Genomic DNA, 21,296 nt, shown 5'->3' with positions numbered 1-21,296 from the left:
TTCAGGGCTAAATCGCTGGCTTAGAATGCAGACCAAGGCAGGCCAGCAGCACGGTTCAATTCCCGTACCAGCCTCCCCAAACAGGACATTGAAGCCTACTTGTTTCAGTAAGCGATTTTCATTTTTACTTTTCAAATGAGTCGCCTGGATTGCGAGTCACACAGGAGCTGTTGTGTAGCTGAGTGTGCGTGTGGGGTAGTTTACAGAGAGCTGGGCCTGGATTGCCTGTGGCACAGGAGTTGTTGTGTAGCTGAGTGTGTGTGGGGTACAGTTTATAGAGAGCTGGGCCTGGATTGCCTGTGACACAGGAGCTGTTGTGTAGCTGAGTGTGTGTGTGGGGTAGTTTACAGAGAGCTGGGCCTGGATTGCCTGTGGCACAGGAGTTGTTGTGTAGCTGAGTGTGTGTGGGGTACAGTTTATAGAGAGCTGGGCCTGGATTGCCTGTGACACAGGAGCTGTTGTGTAGCTGAGTGTGTGTGTGGGGTAGTTTACAGAGAGCTGGGCCTGGATTGCCTGTGACACAGGAGTTGTTGCGTAGCTGAGTGTGTGGGGTACAGTTTACAGAGAGCTGAGCCTGGATTGCCTGTGACACAGGAGTTGTGTAGCTGAGTGTGTGTGTGGGGTACAGTTTATAGAGAGCTGGGCCTGGATTGCCTGTGACACAGGAGTTGTTGTGTAGCTGAGTGTGTGTGGGGGGTACAGTTTACAGAGAGCTGGGCCTGGATTGCCTGTGACACAGGAGCTGAGTGTGAGTGGGGTACATTTTATAGAGAGCTGGGCCTGGATTGCCTGTGACACAGGAGTTGTGTAGCTGAGTGTGTGTGGGGGGTACAGTTTACAGAGAGCTGAGCCTGGATTGCCTGTGACACAGGAGTTGTTGTGTAGCTGAGTGTGTGTGGGGGGTACAGTTTACAGAGAGCTGGGCCTGGATTGCCTGTGACACAGGAGCTGAGTGTGAGTGGGGTACATTTTATAGAGAGCTGGGCCTGGATTGCCTGTGACACAGGAGTTGTTGTGTAGCTGAGTGTGTGTGGGGGGTACAGTTTACAGAGAGCTGGGCCTGGATTGCCTGTGACACAGGAGCTGAGTGTGAGTGGGGTACAGTTTATAGAGAGCTGGGCCTGGATTGCCTGTGACACAGGAGTTGTTGTGTAGCTGAGTGTGAGTGCGGGATACAGTTTACAGAGAGCTGAGCCTGGATTGCCTGTGACACAGGAGTTGTTGCGTAGCTGAGTGTGAGTGTGGGGTACAGTTTACAGAGAGCTGGGCCTGGATTGCCTGTGACACAGGAGTTGTTGCGTAGCTGAGTGTGTGGGGTACAGTTTACAGAGAGCTGGGCCTGGATTGCCTGTGACACAGGAGCTGAGTGTGTGTGGGGTACAGTTTACAGTTTACAGAGAGCTGAGCCTGGATTGCCTGTGACACAGGAGCTGTGTGTGTGAGGTACAGTTTACAGAGAGCTGAGCCTCCTGTCTCTCTCTGAGGCTACTTGTTTAAGCATCAGATCTCTCCCCTTTGCTCAGCGAGTGCTAAGATTCTGAAATGTGTAACGTTTTCCAGCTCTAAACTGTAGCGATTGCCTAAATGCACACACACAGGGACACACACACGGACACACACACACACAGACACACGTGAGCTCCCGCTGTAAAAGCAGCAAGAGTGTTTGGAAGAAATGGATGTCTGTGGAAACTTAACATAAAGCAGCAAATCAGGATTGGCTGTACCTTCTGTAGTCGAAGATGATCAAGCTGCAATGGCCAGTTGTAGATGGTGTTCATTGGAATCTGCATTGTGGCTGAGGTGCTGAGGTGAGGGGCAAGAGAGAGAGAGAGAGACACAGCCCTGGGATAATCCATTGAGCAGGGGTTGACAACACACCCTCCCAATCTCTGAGGTTTCTCTTGGTCTGGCCCAGACCTGGAGGAGGTGTGTTCAGGTGAGGGTAACCGTGAGCTGGTTGGGTATCATTAGTGGGGAGGTGGGGATTCTTTTTGTGACTCATTTGGGGTATTTAAAGAGTAGGGATCCATTTTCTCTCTCTTCACCATGTGGACTTGGTAAGTATAGGTGTCTTCGCTCTGTGTGTGTGAATGTGTGTGTGAGCATGGAGTCCCAGCTCTGATATTTTACACCCCACAGTACACTCCTGACTGAGATCTCTCTCCCCACCACCGAGGCTGAGCTGAGGGTGAATCAAGCCATGGAGATCACGTGGAAAGGTGAGTATGAAACTCCAATTTCTGTCTCTTTGATTCCTGCCTCATTCTGCTATTGACTCTGTCTCTTTTCAATCCACTCTCTCTCTCTCTCACTGCATTCCACCCAATCTCTCTCTCTCCCTGACTTTTTCCAGTTTCAATCTCTGTCTTTAATTGCATTATGATGTACGATCCAGCTTTTCTCCACGCTGACTTTCTCACCGTCTCTGTCTTTGTCTCTGTCTCTCTCTCTGTCTTTGTCTCTGTCTCTCTCTCTGTGTCTTTGTCTCTGTCTCTCTCTCTGTCCTTCTTTCTCTCTCTCTGTCCTTTCTCTCTCTCTGTCCTTCTTTCTCTCTCTCTATCCTTCTTTCTCTCTCTCTGTCCTTTCTCTCTGTCCTTCTTTCTCTCTCTCTGTCCTTTCTCTCTCTCTGTCCTTCTTTCTCTCTCTCTGACCTTCTTTCTCTCTCTCTGTCCTTCTTTCTCTCTCTCTGTCCTCCTTTCTCTCTCTCTGTCCTTCTTTCTCTCTCTGTCTTTCTCTCTCTGTCTTTCTCTCTCTCTCTCTCTTTTTTCTCTCTGTCTCTCTCTGTCCTTCTTTCTCTCTCTCTGTCCTTTCTCTCTCTCTGTCTTTCTCTCTCTCTCTCTCCTTTTTCTCTCTGTCTCTCTCTGTCCTTCTTTCTCTCTCTCTGTCCTTTCTCTCTCTCTGTCCTTTCTCTCTCTCTGTCCTTTCTCTCTCTCTGTCCTTTCTCTCTCTCTGTCCTTCTTTCTCTCTGTCCTTCTTTCTCTCTCTCTGTCTTTCTCTCTCTCTGCCTTTCTCTCTCTCTGCCTTTCTCTCTCTCTGCCTTTCTCTCTCTCTGCCTTTCTCTCTCTGTCCTTCTCTCTCTGTCTTTCTCTCTCTCTGCCTTTCTCTCTCTCTGCCTTTCTCTCTCTCTGCCTCTCTCTCTCTCTGCCTTTCTCTCTCTCTGCCTCTCTCTCTCTCTGCCTTTCTCTCTCTCTGCCTTTCTCTCTCTCTGCCTTTCTCTCTCTGCCTTTCTCTCTCTCTGCCTTTCTCTCTCTGCCTTTCTCTCTCTCTGCCTTTCTCTCTCTCTGCCTTTCTCTCTCTGTCCTTCTCTCTCTGTCTTTCTCTCTCTCTGCCTTTCTCTCTCTCTGCCTCTCTCTCTCTCTGCCTTTCTCTCTCTCTCTGCCTTTCTCTCTCTCTGCCTTTCTCTCTCTCTGTCCTTCTCTCTCTGTCTTTCCTTCTCTCTCTGTCTTTCCTTCTCTCTCTGTCTTTCCTTCTCTCTCTCTGTCTTTCCTTCTCTCTCTCTGTCTTTCCTTCTCTCTCTCTGTCTTTCCTTCTCTCTCTCTGTCTTTCCTTCTCTCTCTCTGTCTTTCCTTCTCTCTCTCTGTCTTTCCTTCTCTCTCTCTCTGTCTTTCCTTCTCTCTCTCTCTCTGTCTTTCCTTCTCTCTCTCTCTGTCTTTCCTTCTCTCTCTCTCTCTGTCTTTCCTTCTCTCTCTCTCTCTGTCTTTCCTTCTCTCTCTCTCTTTCTCTGTCTTTCCTTCTCTCTCTCTCTCTCTGCCTTTCTCTCTCTCTGCCTTTCTCTCTCTCTGCCTTTCTCTCTCTCTGCCTTTCTCTCTCTCTGCCTTTCTCTCTCTGTCCTTCTCTCTCTGTCTTTCTCTCTCTCTGCCTTTCTCTCTCTCTGCCTCTCTCTCTCTCTGCCTTTCTCTCTCTCTCTGCCTTTCTCTCTCTCTGCCTTTCTCTCTCTCTGTCCTTCTCTCTCTGTCTTTCCTTCTCTCTCTGTCTTTCCTTCTCTCTCTCTCTCTGTCTTTCCTTCTCTCTCTCTCTCTGTCTTTCCTTCTCTCTCTCTCTTTCTCTGTCTTTCCTTCTCTCTCTCTCTCTCTGCCTTTCTCTCTCTCTGCCTTTCTCTCTCTCTGCCTTTCTCTCTCTCTGCCTTTCTCTCTCTCTGCCTTTCTCTCTCTCTGCCTTTCTCTCTCTCTGCCTTTCTCTCTCTGTCCTTCTCTCTCTGTCTTTCTCTCTCTCTGCCTTTCTCTCTCTCTGCCTCTCTCTCTCTCTGCCTTTCTCTCTCTCTCTGCCTTTCTCTCTCTCTGCCTTTCTCTCTCTCTGTCCTTCTCTCTCTGTCTTTCCTTCTCTCTCTGTCTTTCCTTCTCTCTCTCTCTCTGTCTTTCCTTCTCTCTCTCTCTCTGTCTTTCCTTCTCTCTCTCTGTCTTTCTCTGTCTTTCCTTCTCTCTCTCTCTCTCTGCCTTTCTCTCTCTCTGCCTTTCTCTCTCTCTGTCTTTCTCTCTCTGTCTTTCTCTGTCTTTCTTTCTCTCTCTCTCTCTCTGCCTCTGTCTTTCTCTGTCTTTCTTTCTCTCTCTCTCTCTCTGCCTCTCTCTCTCTCTGCCTTTCTCTCTCTCTGCCTTTCTCTCTCTCTGTCTTTCTCTCTCTGTCTTTCTCTCTCTCTGTCTTTCTCTCTCTGTCTTTCTCTCTCTCTGTCCTTTCTCTCTCTCTCTCTTTCTCTCTCTCTGCCTTTCTCTCTCTCTGCCTTTCTCTCTCTGTCCTTCTCTCTCTGTCCTTCTCTCTCTGTCCTTCTCTCTCTGCCCTTCTCTCTCTGCCCTTCTCTCTCTGTCCTACTCTCTCTGTCCTACTCTCTCTGTCCTTCTCTCTCTGCCCTTCTCTCTCTGCCATTCTCTCTCTGTCCTTCTCTCTCTGTCCTTCTCTCTCTGTTCCTTCTCTCTCTGTTCCTTCTCTCTCTGTCTGTCTTTCCTTCTCTCTCTCTCTGTCTTTCCTTCTCTCTCTCTCTGTCTTTCCTTCTCTCTCTCTCTGTCTTTCCTTCTCTCTCTCTCTGTCTTTCCTTCTCTCTCTCTCTGTCTTTCCTTCTCTCTCTCTCTCTGTCTTTCCTTCTCTCTCTCTCTCTCTGTCTTTCCTTCTCTCTCTCTCTCTCTGTCTTTCTTTCTCTCTCTCTCTCTGTCTTTCTTTCTCTCTCTCTCTGTCTTTCTTTCTCTCTCTCTCTCTGTCTTTCTTTCTATCTCTCTCTCTGTCTTTCTTTCTCTCTCTGTCCTTTCTCTCTCTCTGTCTTTCTCTGCCCCCCCCCCCCCCCCGGCTGGGTTCGGCCCCCCCCCGCCCCCTTGCTGGATTCTGCCCCTCCTGCTGGGTTCTGTTCCCCCCCGCCAATTTTATCCCCCCCCCGCCAATTTTATCCCCCCCGCGCCAATTTCCCCCCCCCCCCCCCGCCAATTTTACCCCCCCCCGCCAATTTTATCCCCCCCTCAAATTTGCCCCCCGGCCAAAATTAATACCCCCCCCCAAATTTAAGCCCCCTCAAATTTGCCCCCCCCCGGCAAAATTATTCCCCCCCCCTCATTTTTTTTCTACAAATATTCCCCCCTCAAATTTGCCCCCCCGGCCGAAATTATTTCCCCCCCAATTTTATGCCCCCTCAAATTGCCCCCCCCTCAAATTTGCCCCCCTCAAATTTGCCCCCCTCAAATTTGCCCCCCCCTCAAATTTGCCCCCCCTCAAATTTGCCCCTCAAATTGCCCCCCCCCCTCAAATTGCCCCCCCCTCAAATTTGCCCCCCAGCCAAAATTATTTCCCCCCCAATTTTATGCCCCCTCAAATTGCCCTCCCTCAAATTTCCCCCCCCTCAAATTGCCCCCCCCTCAAATTGCCCCCCCCTCAAATTTGCCCCCCTCAAATTGCCCCCCCCTCAAATTTGCCCCCCAGCCAAAATTATTTCCCCCCCAATTTTATGCCCCCTCAAATTGCCCTCCCTCAAATTTCCCCCCCCTCAAATTTCCCCCCCCTCAAATTGCCCCCCCCTCAAATTTGCCCCCCCCCTCAAATTTGCCCCCCAGCAAAAATTATTTCCCCCCCAATTTTATGCCCCCTCAAATTGCCCCCCAGCCAAAATTATTTCCCCGCCAATTTTATGCCACCTCAAATTTGCCCCCCCTCAAATTGCCCCCCCTTCAAATTACCCCCCTCAAATTTGCCCCCCGGCAAAAATTATTTCCCCCCCCAATTTTATACCCCCCTCAATTTGCCCCCCCCCCGTTATTTTTTTTTTCTACAAATATTCCCCCCCAAATATTTTCAACCCTATTATACTCCCCTCCCCCCCACACATTCTTCCCCAAAAATATCCCCCCTGGATAAAATACATAATCCTCGGGTCAGGTTGGTTGTTTACACATTTTATTGCCAATGTAGATACTGAGCTGGGGGGGGTTCCGTTCGCCCCCTTACAAAACCCTGACCCACATGGGGAGAGTTTAAATGAAATGAAGGTGCAAATCTACTATTTAATTTATTAAACACACCAGACCCCTCCTGCTCCCCACTTCTCCTTAATCCCTTCCTGAGGCTTCGTTCTCTCCTGCCCCTTAATCACCTGAGGCTACGTTCCCTCCTGCCCCACCTCCTTAATCCCTTCCTGAGGGGGTGTTCCCTCCTGCTCCCCACCTCCTTAATCACCTGAGGCTGCGCTCCCTCCTGTTCCCACACTCCACCTCCTTAATCACCTGAGGCTGCGCTCCCTCCTGCTCCCACACTCCACCTCCTTAATCACCTGAGGCTGCGCTCCCTCCTGCTCCCACACTCCACCTCCTTAATCACCTGAGGCTGCGCTCCCTCCTGCTCCCACACTCCACCTCCTTAATCACCTGAGGCTGCGCTCCCTCCTGCTCCCACACTCCACCTCCTTAATCACCTGAGGCTGCGCTCCCTCCTGCTCCCACACTCCACCTCCTTAATCACCTGAGGCTGCGCTCCCTCCTGCTCCCACACTCCACCTCCTTAATCACCTGAGGCTGCGCTCCCTCCTGTTCCCACACTCCACCTCCTTAATCACCTGAGGCTGCGCTCCCTCCTGCTCCCACACGACATCTTGTTCACTGGAATAACTCACCCAACCCTCAGTGTGAAAATGTCACCGGTCTCCCACTCCCCCCAGAGACACTGACTCCTGCCTCTCCCCCCCCACCCCCGCCCCCCCCAGAGACACTGAGACTCCTGCACCCCCCCCCGCCCCCCAGAGACAGAGACTCCTGCACCCCCCGCCCCCCCAGAGACACTGAGACTCCTGCACCCTCCCCCCCCACCCCCCCCCCCCCGCTTCCAAAAAAACAAAAGAGCCCAACACTTGAGTACCCATCAGAATAATGAAACCCCAATAATGACGGACAAAGACACATTGACATTTATTCTGTTTCTCTCAGGTTCGAACTCCTGTCTGAGGATTCCTCGCCGAGGAAGGATTCTCTTTGTGTCGTCCAAGCTTCAAAATCAACTCTCCTCGGGAAGAGAAAGCTGGAAATTGATTACAGCAAAGCATTATTGAAATAATAAAGGCACAGCAACATCCTGGGACTGCCCCCAATCTGTTTTATAAAACCCATTTTATAAACACGGCCGAACGCTGCAACAGTTTAGTTGTTTCAAAAAAATATATTTTTATTGATAACAATAACAAAAGCAATAACAACATAACCATCAACATAGTAAAGGAGATATTTCCCACCCAACCCCTCCTGTACATCCCTTAACCATATTGCACTTCCCCCCCCCCCTTCAGAGTGCTGCTTCTGCCGACACTTTAATTCGCCCCCAGAAAGTCGACGAACGGCTGCGTCCTCCGAGAGAACCCCAGCATTGACCCCCTCAAGGCAAACTTTATTTTCTCCAGCTTGAGGAACCCAGCCATGTCACTGAGCCAAGTCTCCACGCTCGGGGGCTCCGAGTGCCTCCACATTAAAAGGATCCGTCTCCGGGCTACCAGGGAGGCAAAGACCAGAACGTCGGCCTATTTCACTCCCTGTACTCCGGGTTCTTCTGACACTCCAAAGATCGCCACCTCCGGACTCGGCACCGCCCGGGTGTCGAGCACATTGCTCGAGCAAAACCCTCTAAGCTTCGGGCATGCCCAAAACATGTGGACGTGGTTTGCTGGGCTTCCCGCACGTCTCGCACATCTATCGTCTACCCCGAAAAACTTGCTCATCCTCGCCACCTTCATGTGTGCCCGGTGTACCACCTTAAACTGTACTAGGCTGAGCCTGGCACATGATGAGGAGGAATTAACCCTGCGGGCATCCGCCCACAGACCCGCCTCTAACTCCCCACCTAACTCCTCCCACTTGCCCTTCAGTTCCTCCACCGGGGTCTCCTCCGCCTCCAACAAATCCTGATAGATATCCGACACTTTCCCCTCCCCCACTCTCCCTGCTCACTCCAGGACTGGTGTTTACCCTTTTCCCCCTCTGTCTTCCCCCCCACCCTCTTCCCCCTCTGTCTTCCCCCCACCCTCTACCTCTCTGTCTCCCTCTCCCCCTCTGTCTCCCCCCCCAATATCTCCCCCTCTGTCCCCCCTCCCCCCCTCAGACTCCCCCTACCCTGCAAGTTTCCCCAATCTCCCTGCATATTTCAGCTTCTAATTCCTGTTGACTGTTTGGGTACAATCCCAATGAGGTCACCATCCCATCCTTGGTTCCACCCACAAAACATCACTGGATGATTCCTCGGTTATTTCATCTCTTGACTGCTGCCGTGACGCTCCCCTTACTGAAAAAGGCAACTCCCCTTTCCTGCACCTCTGTCCCTCCTGGAGCAATTGTACCTATCGTGTCTATCCAGCTCTCTGCCATTGCTGAGGACTGCGACCCTTTCAGCCGCTCTGCTTTACAATTACAACACTGAGGGAGCACCCGATACCCAATTACAACACTGAGGGAGCACCCGATACCCAATTACAACACTGAGGGAGCACCCGATACCCAATTACAACACTGAGGGAGCACCCGATACCCAATTACAACACTGAGGGAGCATTCAATACCCAATTACAACACTGAGGGAGCACCCGATACCCAATTACAACACTGACGGAGCACCCGATACCCAATTACAACACAGAGGGAGCACCCGATACCCAATTACAACACTGACTGAGCACCCGATACCCAATTACAACACTGAGGGAGCACCCGATACCCAATTACAACACTGAGGGAGCACCCGATACCCAATTACAACACTGAGGGAGCACTCAATACCCAATTACAACACTGACGGAGCACCCGATACCCAATTACAACACAGAGGGAGCACCCGATACCCAATTACAACACTGACTGAGCACCCGATACCCAATTACAACACTGAGGGAGCACCCGATACCCAATTACAACACTGAGGGAGCACCCGATACCCAATTACAACACTGAGGGAGCACTCAATACCCAATTACAACACTGACGGAGCACCCGATACCCAATTACAACACTGAGGGAGCACCCGATACCCAATTACAACACTGAGGGAGCACTCAATACCCAATTACAACACTGACGGAGCACCCGATACCCAATTACAACACTGAGGGAGCACCCGATACACAATTACAACACTGACTGAGCACCCGATACACAATTACAACACTGAGGGAGCACCCGATACCCAATTACAACACTGAGGGAGCACCCGATACCCAATTACAACACTGAGGGAGCACCCCATACCCAATTACAACACTGACTGAGCACCCGATACCCAATTACAACACTGAGGGAGCACCCGATACCCAATTACAACACTGAGGGAGCACCCGATACCCAATTACAACACTGAGGGAGCACTCAATACCCAATTACAACACTGACGGAGCACCCGATACCCAATTACAACACAGAGGGAGCACCCGATACCCAATTACAACACTGACTGAGCACCCGATACCCAATTACAACACTGAGGGAGCACCCGATACCCAATTACAACACTGAGGGAGCACCCGATACCCAATTACAACACTGAGGGAGCACTCAATACCCAATTACAACACTGACGGAGCACCCGATACCCAATTACAACACTGAGGGAGCACCCGATACCCAATTACAACACTGAGGGAGCACTCAATACCCAATTACAACACTGACGGAGCACCCGATACCCAATTACAACACTGAGGGAGCACCCGATACACAATTACAACACTGACTGAGCACCCGATACACAATTACAACACTGAGGGAGCACCCGATACCCAATTACAACACTGAGGGAGCACCCGATACCCAATTACAACACTGAGGGAGCACCCCATACCCAATTACAACACTCAGGGAGCACCCGATACCCAATTACAACACTGAGGGAGCACCCCATACCCAATTACAACACTCAGGGAGCATTCAATACCCAATTACAACACTGAGGGAGCACCCGATACCCAATTACAACACTGAGGGAGCACCCGATACCCAATTACAACACTGAGGGAGCACCCGATACCCAATTACAACACTGAGGGAGCACCCGATACCCAATTACAACACTGAGGGAGCACTCGATACCCAATTACAACACTGACGGAGCACCCGATACCCAATTACAACACTGAGGGAGCACCCGATACCCAATTACAACACTGAGGGAGCACCCGATACCCAATTACAACACTGAGGGAGCACTCAATACCCAATTACAACACTGACGGAGCACCCGATACCCAATTACAACACTGAGGGAGCACCCGATACCCAATTACAACACTGACTGAGCACCCGATACACAATTACAACACTGAGGGAGCACCCGATACCCAATTACAACACTGAGGGAGCACCCGATACCCAATTACAACACAGAGGGAGCACCCGATACCCAATTACAACACTGACTGAGCACCCGATACCCAATTACAACACTGAGGGAGCACCCGATACCCAATTACAACACTGACTGAGCACCCGATACTCAATTACAACACTGAGGGAGCACCCGATACCCAATTACAACACTGACTGAGCACCCGATACCCAATTACAACACTGACTGAGCACCCGATACCCAATTACAACACTGAGGGAGCACCCGATACCCAATTACAACACTGAGGGAGCACCCGATACCCAATTACAACACTGAAGGAGCACCCGATACCCTATTACAACACTGAGGGAGCACCCGATACCCAATTAGAACACTGACTGAGCACCCGATACCCAATTACAACACTGACTGAGCACCCGATACCCAATTACAACACTGAGGGAGCACCCGATACCCAATTACAACACTGAGGGAGCACCCGATACCCAATTACAACACTGAGGGAGCACCCGATACCCAATTACAACACTGAGGGAGCACCCGATACCCAATTACAACACTGAGGGAGCACAATTATTAATTACAACACCGATTTAGCTCCTGCTACTCAATTACAGCACAGATGGAGCATCTTTACTTCATTACAACAATGTGGGACGAGAGAATTTTACTGTCAAAAACTCATTAAAGTCAAAGATAATGTCTCCCGAGCCAATGGCTCCAGGATTGCCGCTGTTTCCTCATTCAGTATTAATCCTGACGCTTCCCCTTCCATCAGTCACCTCTCCCTCTCTCACAAACACTCGGAAGTCAGTATGTTCCATGGTACAGTGGCAGCGCACAGTCCGATCCCACAAACTCCCTAGAACATTTACCTCTCTCCAAACAAACTACCCCCTCTTACTCCACTTCAATATGTCCCTCATCCTCGCACAGCAGGATCCCACACACACACTGCAATGTGGTATCCGTGGGCAGGGTGGGTACAGAGGGATATGGGGCAAATGCGGGCAAGTGGGACTAGCTTAGTGATAGAAACTGGGCGGCACGGACAAGCTGGGCCGAAGGGACCGTTTCCATGCTGTAACATCTTTCACTCTGTGACTGGCCTCCAGTCGCACAAACAGCCTTCTCCCACCTCCCTCTGTCTCCTATCACTAACTCAGTTCTGCTTCCAAGTTACCCCATCTCCCATGTGCATTTGACTTCTTTGTCAGTCTCCCATGTGGGGCCTTGTCAGAGGCTTGGCTGCAACCCAGATAAACTACATCAACTGCACCACCCTCATCTGGTCACCTCCTCCAATAATTCAGTCCCATTGGTTCAGCACGGCCTCCCTCTGCCACGCTGACTATTCCTGATCAAAGCTCGCCTCTCCCAAGTGGAGAGTGATTCTCCAGCCCCACCGCCCCACGTCAATATTGCCCACAGCCTCGCACAGCAAGATCCCACACTGGAAACCGTCAGATCCAGTGTCTTTATCCCCCCTTCCCTTGACCCACCAACCAATGTCCACCTCTGCTTTGCTGTCTCTGGATCCCCCCTCCCACCCCATCGCCTCACTGGCTCTCTTTCACCCACACAGCCCCCAATATTCCCCACCCCCCAGTGTGGACAGTGTCGCCTTGCGGGGAACATGGGGCGGGTTGTGTGGGCGCAAGGGGAGGGGGTGGGGGGAGGGTGCTGGACCCTGACTCTACACCAGGAAACCCCCATCCACGATTCTTGTCTCTCCCTCCGCTCCCTCTGGCTTTGCACTCTCCTCTATCTCCGTCCTAATTGCACAATCAGATCCAATCACCCCTCCAGTCAGTGTACATGAGCAATGAAGGCAATTCTACACAGCAAGATCCCACTGGCAGTACCACCATGGTGCAGGACACCCCTCCCACACACTCTGTCTCTCTCCCCCACCCCTCCAGATCCCCTTCACATCCCCAGCCTTCAACTTCCATCACTTACCTCTGCCTCCATCTCTCTTTCTCTCATTTCATTTCTCTCTCTCTCTCTCTCTTTTCATTTCACTCCCTCTCTCACTTTTCATTTCTCTCCTTCCCTCTCTCTCATTTAATTTCTCTCCTTCCCTCTCTCTCATTTCATTTCTCTCCCTCCCTCCCTCTCATTTCATTTCTCTCCTTCCCTCTCTCTCATTTCATTTCTCTCTCTCTCCCTCTCTCTTTTCATTTCTCTCCCTCTCTCACTTTTCATTTCTTTCCCTCCCTCTCATTTCATTTCTCTCTCTCTCTCGCTCTCTCTATCCCTCTCTGAGCCTGATCTGCACAGAATCAGACCGCACAGAACAGGCCCTTCCACCCACCAAGCCTGGAGAGACAAGTGTAAATACTCGAATCTGCTCCAATCCCTCTGCCCAGCACTAGGCCCAGAGCCTTGAATGTTACCACACGTTGGGTGTCGCAACCGCCCAATTCTCTCCATCAGAGAGAAATCTGGAAGAGACTGAGAGGGAGAGAGGCTGAGAGGGAGAGGGGCTGAGAGGGAGAGAGGCTGAGAGGGAGAGAGGCTGAGAGGGAGAGAGACTGAGAGGGAGAGGGACTGAGAGGGAGAGAGACTGAGAGGGAGAGAGGCTGAGAGGGAGAGAGGCTGAGAGGGAGAGGGGCTGAGAGGGAGAGAGGCTGAGAGGGAGAGAGACTGAGAGGGAGAGAGGCTGAGAGGGAGAGGGGCTGAGAGGGAGAGGGACTGAGAGAGAGAGGGACTGAGAGGGAGAGGGGCTGAGAGGGAGAGAGGCTGAGAGGGAGAGAGGCTGAGAGGGAGAGAGGCTGAGAGGGAGAGAGACTGAGAGGGAGAGAGGCTGAGAGGGAGAGGGGCTGAGAGGGAGAGGGGCTGAGAGGGAGAGAGGCTGAGAGGGAGAGGGGCTGAGAGGGAGAGGGACTGAGAGAGAGAGGGACTGAGAGGGAGAGGGGCTGAGAGGGAGAGGGGCTGAGAGGGAGAGGGGCTGAGAGGGAGAGAGGCTGAGAGGGAGAGAGGCTGAGAGGGAGAGGGGCTGAGAGGGAGAGAGACTGAGAGGGAGAGGGGCTGAGAGGGAGAGGGGCTGAGAGGGAGAGAGGCTGAGAGGGAGAGGGGCTGAGAGGGAGAGAGGCTGAGAGGGAGAGGGGCTGAGAGGGAGAGAGACTGAGAGGGAGAGAGACTGAGAGGGAGAGAGACTGAGAGGGAGAGGGGCTGAGAGGGAGAGGGGCTGAGAGGGAGAGGGGCTGAGAGGGAGAGAGGCTGAGAGGGAGAGAGGCTGAGAGGGAGAGGGGCTGAGAGGGAGAGAGACTGAGAGGGAGATGGGCTGAGTGGGAGAGAGGCTGAGAGGGAGAGAGGCTGAGAGGGAGAGGGGCTGAGAGGGAGAGAGGCTGAGAGGGAGAGGGGCTGAGAGGGAGAGGGGCTGAGAGGGAGAGAGGCTGAGAGGGAGAGGGGCTGAGAGGGAGAGAGACTGAGAGGGAGAGGGGCTGAGAGGGAGAGGGACTGAGAGGGCGAGGGGCTGAGAGGGAGGGGCTGAGAGGGAGAGGGGCTGAGAGGGAGAGGGGCTGAGAGGGAGAGGGTCTGAGAGGGAGAGGGTCTGAGAGGGAGAGGCTGAGAGGGAGAGGGGCTGAGAGGGAGAGGCTGAGAGGGAGAGGGGCTGAGAGGGAGAGGGGCTGAGAGGGAGAGAGGCTGAGAGGGAGAGGGGGCCCCCCTCCTTGTGGTGTTGGGTGTTCTAACACACAGAAGAGCCAACACAGTTGCATATGGTACAACACTTGTTTATTTAAACTCACTATTTACAACTTGGTCTTTGCACTCTGCACGTGGGGGGCTCCCTGCTTGTGGTGTTTCAACAGCTCTTTCATGCTTCCTTCTCCCCAGACCTACTGACCTCCAGGTGTCGTGCTCGTGCTTTTTATGTGGTTGGTGTTCTTGTCTGTGATTGGTTGTGGTGTTGTGTACTCTGATTTGCCTGTTAGTGTGTCCATCATGATGTGTGTGTTTGAATATCATGACATCCCCCCTTTTTACAAAGATATGTGCCTACGTGGTAATAAATATGATCGTGACGTGAGTGCATCTAAGAGTGTGTGTGTGTCGTGTGCAGCATGTGTCTATGACGGAACTATGTACATGGGGCGATGTCGAGTGCGTCACATGAATCCAGTTGTACCATAACATAACAGAAATGCGAACGAGAGAAGAAGAAAAAAAATTTTGAACAGTTGTCCAGTCAGACGACATCTGGAACGATAAACAACAACAGGTTATCATGTAAAATTGTCCAACTTATTAAACATATGAACTGTATTATAAGTCCATTCTAATGGGTTTGCGACGAATTCGGGTTGACCGCCTTAAGGGTGGATCAAGAACCACCGGCTGCTGTGCAGGCATGGCCATGGGTGGCGATGGAAAGGGCGTGATGTGCGGCAGCTCCACAAAGTCATCCTCGGAAGCCTGTTGAGGATCTGGCGTGTTGTGTGGCTGTGAACGTGGAAGTCGGCGAAGGGCGCGCCGATTGCGGCGACGCACGGAACCATCCGGCATGCGAACCAGGAACGAGCGGGGAGCCACTTGTCGGAGGACTTCGGCCGGTGCTGACCAGCCACCATACGGTTGATGGACGCGTACTTTGTCTCCGGAGGACAGGGGGGGCAGGTCCGTCGCTCGTGTGTCGTACCGACCTTTCTGGCGATCACGCTGCAGTTGCATGTCCCGAAGAACCGCCTCATGGTCTGTTGTCGGTGCCAGGACGGAAGGTACCGTCGTCCTGAGGGAGCGACCCATTAGTAGCTGCGCTGGCGAGAGGCCCGTGGATAACGGGGCCGATCGATAGGCCAGCAAGGCAAGGTTGAAGTCCGATCCGGCATCAGCCGCCTTGCACAGGAGCCGCTTTGCGATGTGGACACCCTTTTCAGCCTTCCCGTTCGATTGTGGATGCAGAGGGCTGGATGTCACATGAGTGAAACCATATGCTGCGGCAAAGGACGACCATTCACGGCTGGCAAAACAAGGTCCATTGTCTGACATGACAGTCCTTGGAATGCCATGGCGAGCAAACGTTTCCTTGCAGGCCCCAATGACTGCGGACGACGTCAGATCATGGAGAGGCATGACTTCCGGGTAGTTTGAGAAGTAGTCTATAATAACAATGTAATCTCTGCCGAGCGCGTGAAATAGGTCAACACCCACCTTCGCCCAGGGGGACGTCACCATCTCGTGTGGTAGAAGTGTTTCCGGAGGTTGCGCCGGCTGAAACCTCTGACAGGTTGTGCAGTTGAGCACCATGTTGGCTATGTCTTCATTAATACCCGGCCAATATACCGCCGCCCGGGCCCTTCGTCTGCATTTTTCGACACCCAAGTGGCCTTCGTGTAGTTGACGAAGAATCATCTGGCGCACACTGTGTGGAATGACGATCCTATGCGATTTCATAAGGACCCCGTCTATATTGGTGAGATCATCTCGCACATTGTAAAACTGGGGGCACTGCCCTTTTAGCCACCCTTCCGTCATGTGGCGCATCACTCGCTGCAGCAGAGGGTCAGTCGCCGTCTCTGCGCGTATGTGGGCCAGACAAGGATCATCAGCTGGCATATTTGCTGCTGTCAGAGTCACGTGTGCCTCAATTTGACGCACGAACCCCTCCGCATCTGGTGGTGTGCTCACTGCTCGGGAAAGAGTGTCCGCCACTATGAGTTCCTTCCCCGGAGTGTAGATCAGTTCAAAATCGTACCTCCTGAGTTTGAGTAAGATGCGCTGGAGGCGAGGAGTCATGTCGTTCAGGTCTTTGTTAATGATGTTGACCAGGGGGCGGTGGTCAGTTTCGACCGTGAATCGTGGCAGGCCATACACATAGTCGTGGAACTTGTCCAGTCCAGTTAACAAGCCCAGGCATTCTTTTTCGATTTGCGCGTAGCGCTGTTCGGTAGGGGTCATGGCTCGTGAGGCATACGCAACCGGGGCCCATGATGACGTGCTGTCTTTTTGCAGGAGTACCGCTCCAATACCAGATTGGCTGGCGTCTGTTGAGATCTTTGTAGGGCGAGTCGCGTCAAAGAAGGCCAGCACTGGTGCCGTGACCAGTTTGTGCTTGAGCTCCTCCCATTCCTGCTGATGCGACTGGTGCCAGTTGAATTCCGTCGATTTTTTTACGAGATGGCGCATGTTTGTTGTATGAGAAGCCAGGTTGGGAATGAACTTCCCAAGGAAGTTGACCATGCCCAGGAATCTTAAGACAGCCTTCTTGTCAGCCGGTCGTGGCATGGCTGTGATGGCGCTAACCTTGTCTGCATCGGGACGGACCCCGGACCTTGAGATGTGGTCCCCGAGGAATTTCAGCTCCGTCTGGCCGAAAGCACACTTCGCACGGTTGAGACGCAGGCCATTTTGCCGTATGCGGGTGAAGACACGTCGAAGACGATGCATGTGTTCCTGCGGAGTGGTGGACCAAATGATGATATCGTCCACATATACACGTACCCCTTCGATGCCTTCCATCATCTGCTCCATAATGCGGTGGAATACTTCAGATGCCGAAATGATGCCGAATGGCATCCGGTTGTAGCAGAATCTGCCAAAAGGGGTGTTGAATGTGCATAGTCTTCGGCTGGCCGGGTCCAGTTGGATCTGCCAGAATCCTTTGGACGCATCCAATTTAGTGAATATGTTGGCTCGCGCCATCTCGCTGGTGAGGTCTTCTCGTTTTGGGATGGGATAGTGTTCCCGCATGATGTTGTTGTTCAGATCTTTTGGATCTATACATATACGGAGCTCGCCAGAGGGCTTCTTTACACAGACCATGGAGCTGACCCATGGCGTGGGCTCCGTGACCTTGGATAGGACCCCTTGGTCCTGAAGAATCTGCAGTTGTGCCTTGAGGCGGTCTTTGAGAGGCGCAGGAACCCTGCGAGGTGCGTGAACGACAGGGATGGCGTCCGGTCTGAGTCGAATCTTGTACGTGTGTGGCAATGTCCCCATGCCTTCAAAAACCTCCTGGTTGTGAGCGAGGAGGGAATGGAGATTCGCGTGGAACTCAGCATCCGGGAAGTCGGATATCTCATCTGGAGAGAGAGACATGATGCGCTGTACCAGGTGAAGGACCTTACACGCTTGTGCGCCCAGTAACGAGTCCTTTGATGAGCCCACAACTTCGAAGGGGAGTGTGGCCGTGTACCCCTTGTGAGTCACCTGTAGCTGGCAAGATCCTACGGACGGGATAACGTTCCCGTTATAGTCAACCATCTTAAGCCGGGATGGTGTGATGAGTGGTTTGACCTTCATGGCCTGGACTGCAGAGTAAGCAATCAGGTTGGCGGATGCGCCGGTGTCCAGACGGAAGGCGACGCGCGATCGGTTGACCGTCAGGGTGGCACACCACTCATCGTCTGGATTGATGGCATTGACCTTGTTGACATCAATGACGGCAACTCTGAAGTCATCCTGGTCATCTGCATCACTTAACTGGAAGTCTTGATGCGTGGGCTGGACGGTCCTGACTCGTGTGCGAGGTTGTCGAGGATGCGCCGGATCCATGGGTTGAGCCGCACGACAGCGGGCTGCGTAGTGGCCTATCATGGCACATCTGTTGCACTGTTGGTATTTTGCAGGACATTGCCCTTTTAAGTGTAGACCTCCACACTTGCTGCACGTCATGACGTCACGGCGTTCGTTGCGCCACTGCGCATGCGCAGTGCGATCTTGCGGTGGGCGCGCCTGCGCAGTGCGTCCCTCGTTGTGGCCGTTATTCTTGGCGCGCACCTGCGCGGGAGACCGCGAAAAGCGCGGGAAGCGGCCGCTGTCGTCCGGGCCGTGGGGCGGGAAGAAATCGACGGCCTGGATGCGTTCAACGTCGTGGGCGGCCTGGCTTGCCGATTCGACGGCTGGGGACCCCCTCCGTGCCAACTCGGACGCCTGAAATCGGGCAAAACGGCAGGTCGCATTTTCGTGGAGGACACAGGCTTCCACAGCAGACGCTAAGGTGAGGCTCTTTATTTTAAGAAGCTGCTGGCGTAGGCCACTGGAGGCAACGCCAAAAACAATCTGGTCCCTGATCATGGACTCTGTGGTGGTGCCGTAACCGCAGGACTGCGCTAGAATCCGGAGGTGCGTCAAAAAGGGTTGAAAAAGCTCCTCCTTACCTTGCAGGCGTTGCTGAAAGATGTATCTTTCGAAAGTTTCGTTTACTTCAGTTTGGAAGTGCTGGTCCATTTTGAGGATGACCGTGTCATATTTGGCCTGGTTTTCGCCTTCCTCGAACACCAGTGAATTAAAGACATCATTTGGGTGGGGGCCTGCGTAGAAGAGGAGCATTGCAATCTTCGAATCATCCGAGACATTCTGTTTTTCGGTGGCACGGATGTACAGGTCAAATCGCTGCCTGTAGAGCTTCCAGTTGGTGCCTAGGTTCCCCGTGACTTGCATCGGCTGCGGTTTGCCGGTGTGGTCCATGTCCAGAATGGCAGGTTGGTAGGCAGGTATCGATCCACTCCTGTACCATGTGGTGTTGGGTGTTCTAACACACAGAAGAGCCAACACAGTTGCATATGGTACAACACTTGTTTATTTAAACTCACTATTTACAACTTGGTCTTTGCACTCTGCACGTGGGGGGCTCCCTGCTTGTGGTGTTTCAACAGCTCTTTCATGCTTCCTTCTCCCCAGACCTACTGACCTCCAGGTGTCGTGCTCGTGCTTTTTATGTGGTTGGTGTTCTTGTCTGTGATTGGTTGTGGTGTTGTGTACTCTGATTTGCCTGTTAGTGTGTCCATCATGATGTGTGTGTTTGAATATCATGACACTCCTTACACTCTGTCTCTTTCCACTACCCTTCCTGAGCCCCTCACACCCCCCCTCCCAGCCCCTCCCTGTTCAGCTGCCCTTCCCTCCCTCCATTTCCCCATCTCTCTCTCTCTCTGCCTGCCTCTCCCTCTCCCAGCCTCCCTCTTTCCCTCAATCTTTTACATTTACAGTCAGCTCGCGGGTGTTTGTAAGTAATAGGGAGCCAGACCAGGCGAGTACACAGCTCGATCCCACACATACACACAAGCTGCTCACGGACAGAGGAACAATTTAAACACTGAAACCAGGAGCAGGCCATTCGGCCCTTCCAAGCTGCTCTGCCATTCATCATCACGGCTGACCATCCGACTCAGTAACCTGTGTGTCCCCCCCCCCCCCACATCCTCTGATCCTCCCCAGAGCTGTATCCTTCTTTAAAACAAGCTGCACAGCAACATTATCCAGGGTGGATCTTTATAAACACAAAATTCTCAGATTCACAAATGTGGACAGGCAGACAGAGAGAGAGAGAAATCCAGTCAACACCTCAATAAACTCAAAATGCTTCCTGCACATTGCACTGAATCCCTCAATTCATCCCCGTGTGGGGAAAACTGGCAGCAGAATTATCCAGCAATAAAACGTCACCTTAAACAATTTTCAATTCCCGTCCCTCTCCCACCAGCTTCACAAGTGGGGGATGGATTTAAAACCCAGCGGCTGCTTCTTTCGGGAGGCACTTTCCGGGTCATCTCTGCCCAGCAAGACTCCAAGGCACCGTTACCAATCTCCGTCCCCTTCTCTCCCTCCCTCCCCCTTTACTGTATTCTCTCTCTCTCTCCTTTCCCTTTCTCTCTCTCCTTTCCCATTCTCTCTCTCTCCTTTCCCTTTCTCTCTCTCCTTTCCCATGCTCTCTCTCCTTTTCCTTTTTCTCTCTCATTTTCCTTTCTCTCTTTACTTTTCCATTCTCTCCCTCCTTTCCCATTCTCTCTCTCTCTCCTTTCCCATTCTCTCCTTTCCCATTCTCTCTCCTTTCCCTTTCTCTCTCTCCTTTCCCTTTCTCTCTCTCCTTTCCCATTCTCTCTCTCCTTTCCCATTCTCTCTCTCCTTTTCCTTTCTCTCTCTCATTTTCCTTTCTCTCTTTCCTTTTCCATTCTCTCTCTCCTTTCCCATTCTCTCTCTCCTTTCCCATTCTCTCTCTCTCTCCTTTCCCATTCTCTCCTTTCCCATTCTCTCTCTCCTTTCCCATTTTCTCTCCTTTCCCATTCTCTCTCCTTTCCCATTCTCTCTCTCCTTTCCCATTCTCTCTCTCTCTCCTTTCCCATTCTCTCCTTTCCCATTCTCTCTCTCCTTTCCCATTCTCTCTCTCCTTTCCCATTCTCTCTCTCTCTCCTTTCCCATTCTCTCTCTCCTTTCCCATTCTCTCTCTCCTTTCCCATTCTCTCTTCTTTTCCTATTCTCTCTCTCCTTTCCCATTCTCTCTCTCTCTCCTTTCCCATTCTCTCCTTTCCCATTCTCTCTCTCCTTTCCCATTCTCTCTCTCTCTCCTTTCCCATTCTCTCTCTCCTTTCCCATTCTCTCCTTTCCCATTCTCTCTCTCCTTTCCCATTCTCTCTCTCTCTCCTTTCCCATTCTCTCTCTCCTTTCCCATTCTCTCCTTTCCCATTCTCTCTCTCCTTTCCCATTCTCTCTCTCCTTTCCCATTCTCTCTCTCCTTTCCCATTCTCTCTCTCCTTTCCCATTCTCTCTCTCCTTTTCCTATTCTC

General features: G+C 52.1%; 3 long non-coding RNA genes across 6 annotated transcripts in view; 1 reads left to right on the top strand and 2 right to left on the bottom strand.

Moving 5' to 3' along the window:
* The first annotated feature begins 2,066 nt into the window (after positions 1-2,066).
* Positions 2,067-7,539, top strand: LOC140405611 (uncharacterized). The gene is made up of 2 exons (XR_011938713.1): positions 2,067-2,222; positions 7,392-7,539. It is a non-coding gene; the product is annotated as an uncharacterized lncRNA (long non-coding RNA).
* Positions 6,353-6,661, bottom strand: LOC140405610 (uncharacterized). Its single transcript, XR_011938712.1, has 2 exons — positions 6,566-6,661; positions 6,353-6,532 (listed from the first exon to the last, which is right to left on the bottom strand). It is a non-coding gene; the product is annotated as an uncharacterized lncRNA (long non-coding RNA).
* LOC140405612 (uncharacterized) overlaps positions 7,350-21,296 on the bottom strand; it is a 32,587-nt gene continuing 18,640 nt past the window's right edge. For all 4 annotated transcript variants that reach the window (XR_011938715.1, XR_011938716.1, XR_011938717.1 and 1 more), the window contains one exon: positions 7,350-7,482. This is a non-coding gene — a long non-coding RNA (uncharacterized lncRNA). The remainder of the gene's footprint in view (positions 7,483-21,296) is intronic.

The sequence above is a fragment of the Scyliorhinus torazame genome, unplaced genomic scaffold (assembly GCF_047496885.1).
Source record: "Scyliorhinus torazame isolate Kashiwa2021f unplaced genomic scaffold, sScyTor2.1 scaffold_150, whole genome shotgun sequence".
Lineage (NCBI taxonomy): Eukaryota > Metazoa > Chordata > Chondrichthyes > Carcharhiniformes > Scyliorhinidae > Scyliorhinus > Scyliorhinus torazame.
The sequence above is the reverse complement of the archived record's forward strand: the minus strand, read 5'-3'. Positions and strand labels throughout refer to the sequence as shown.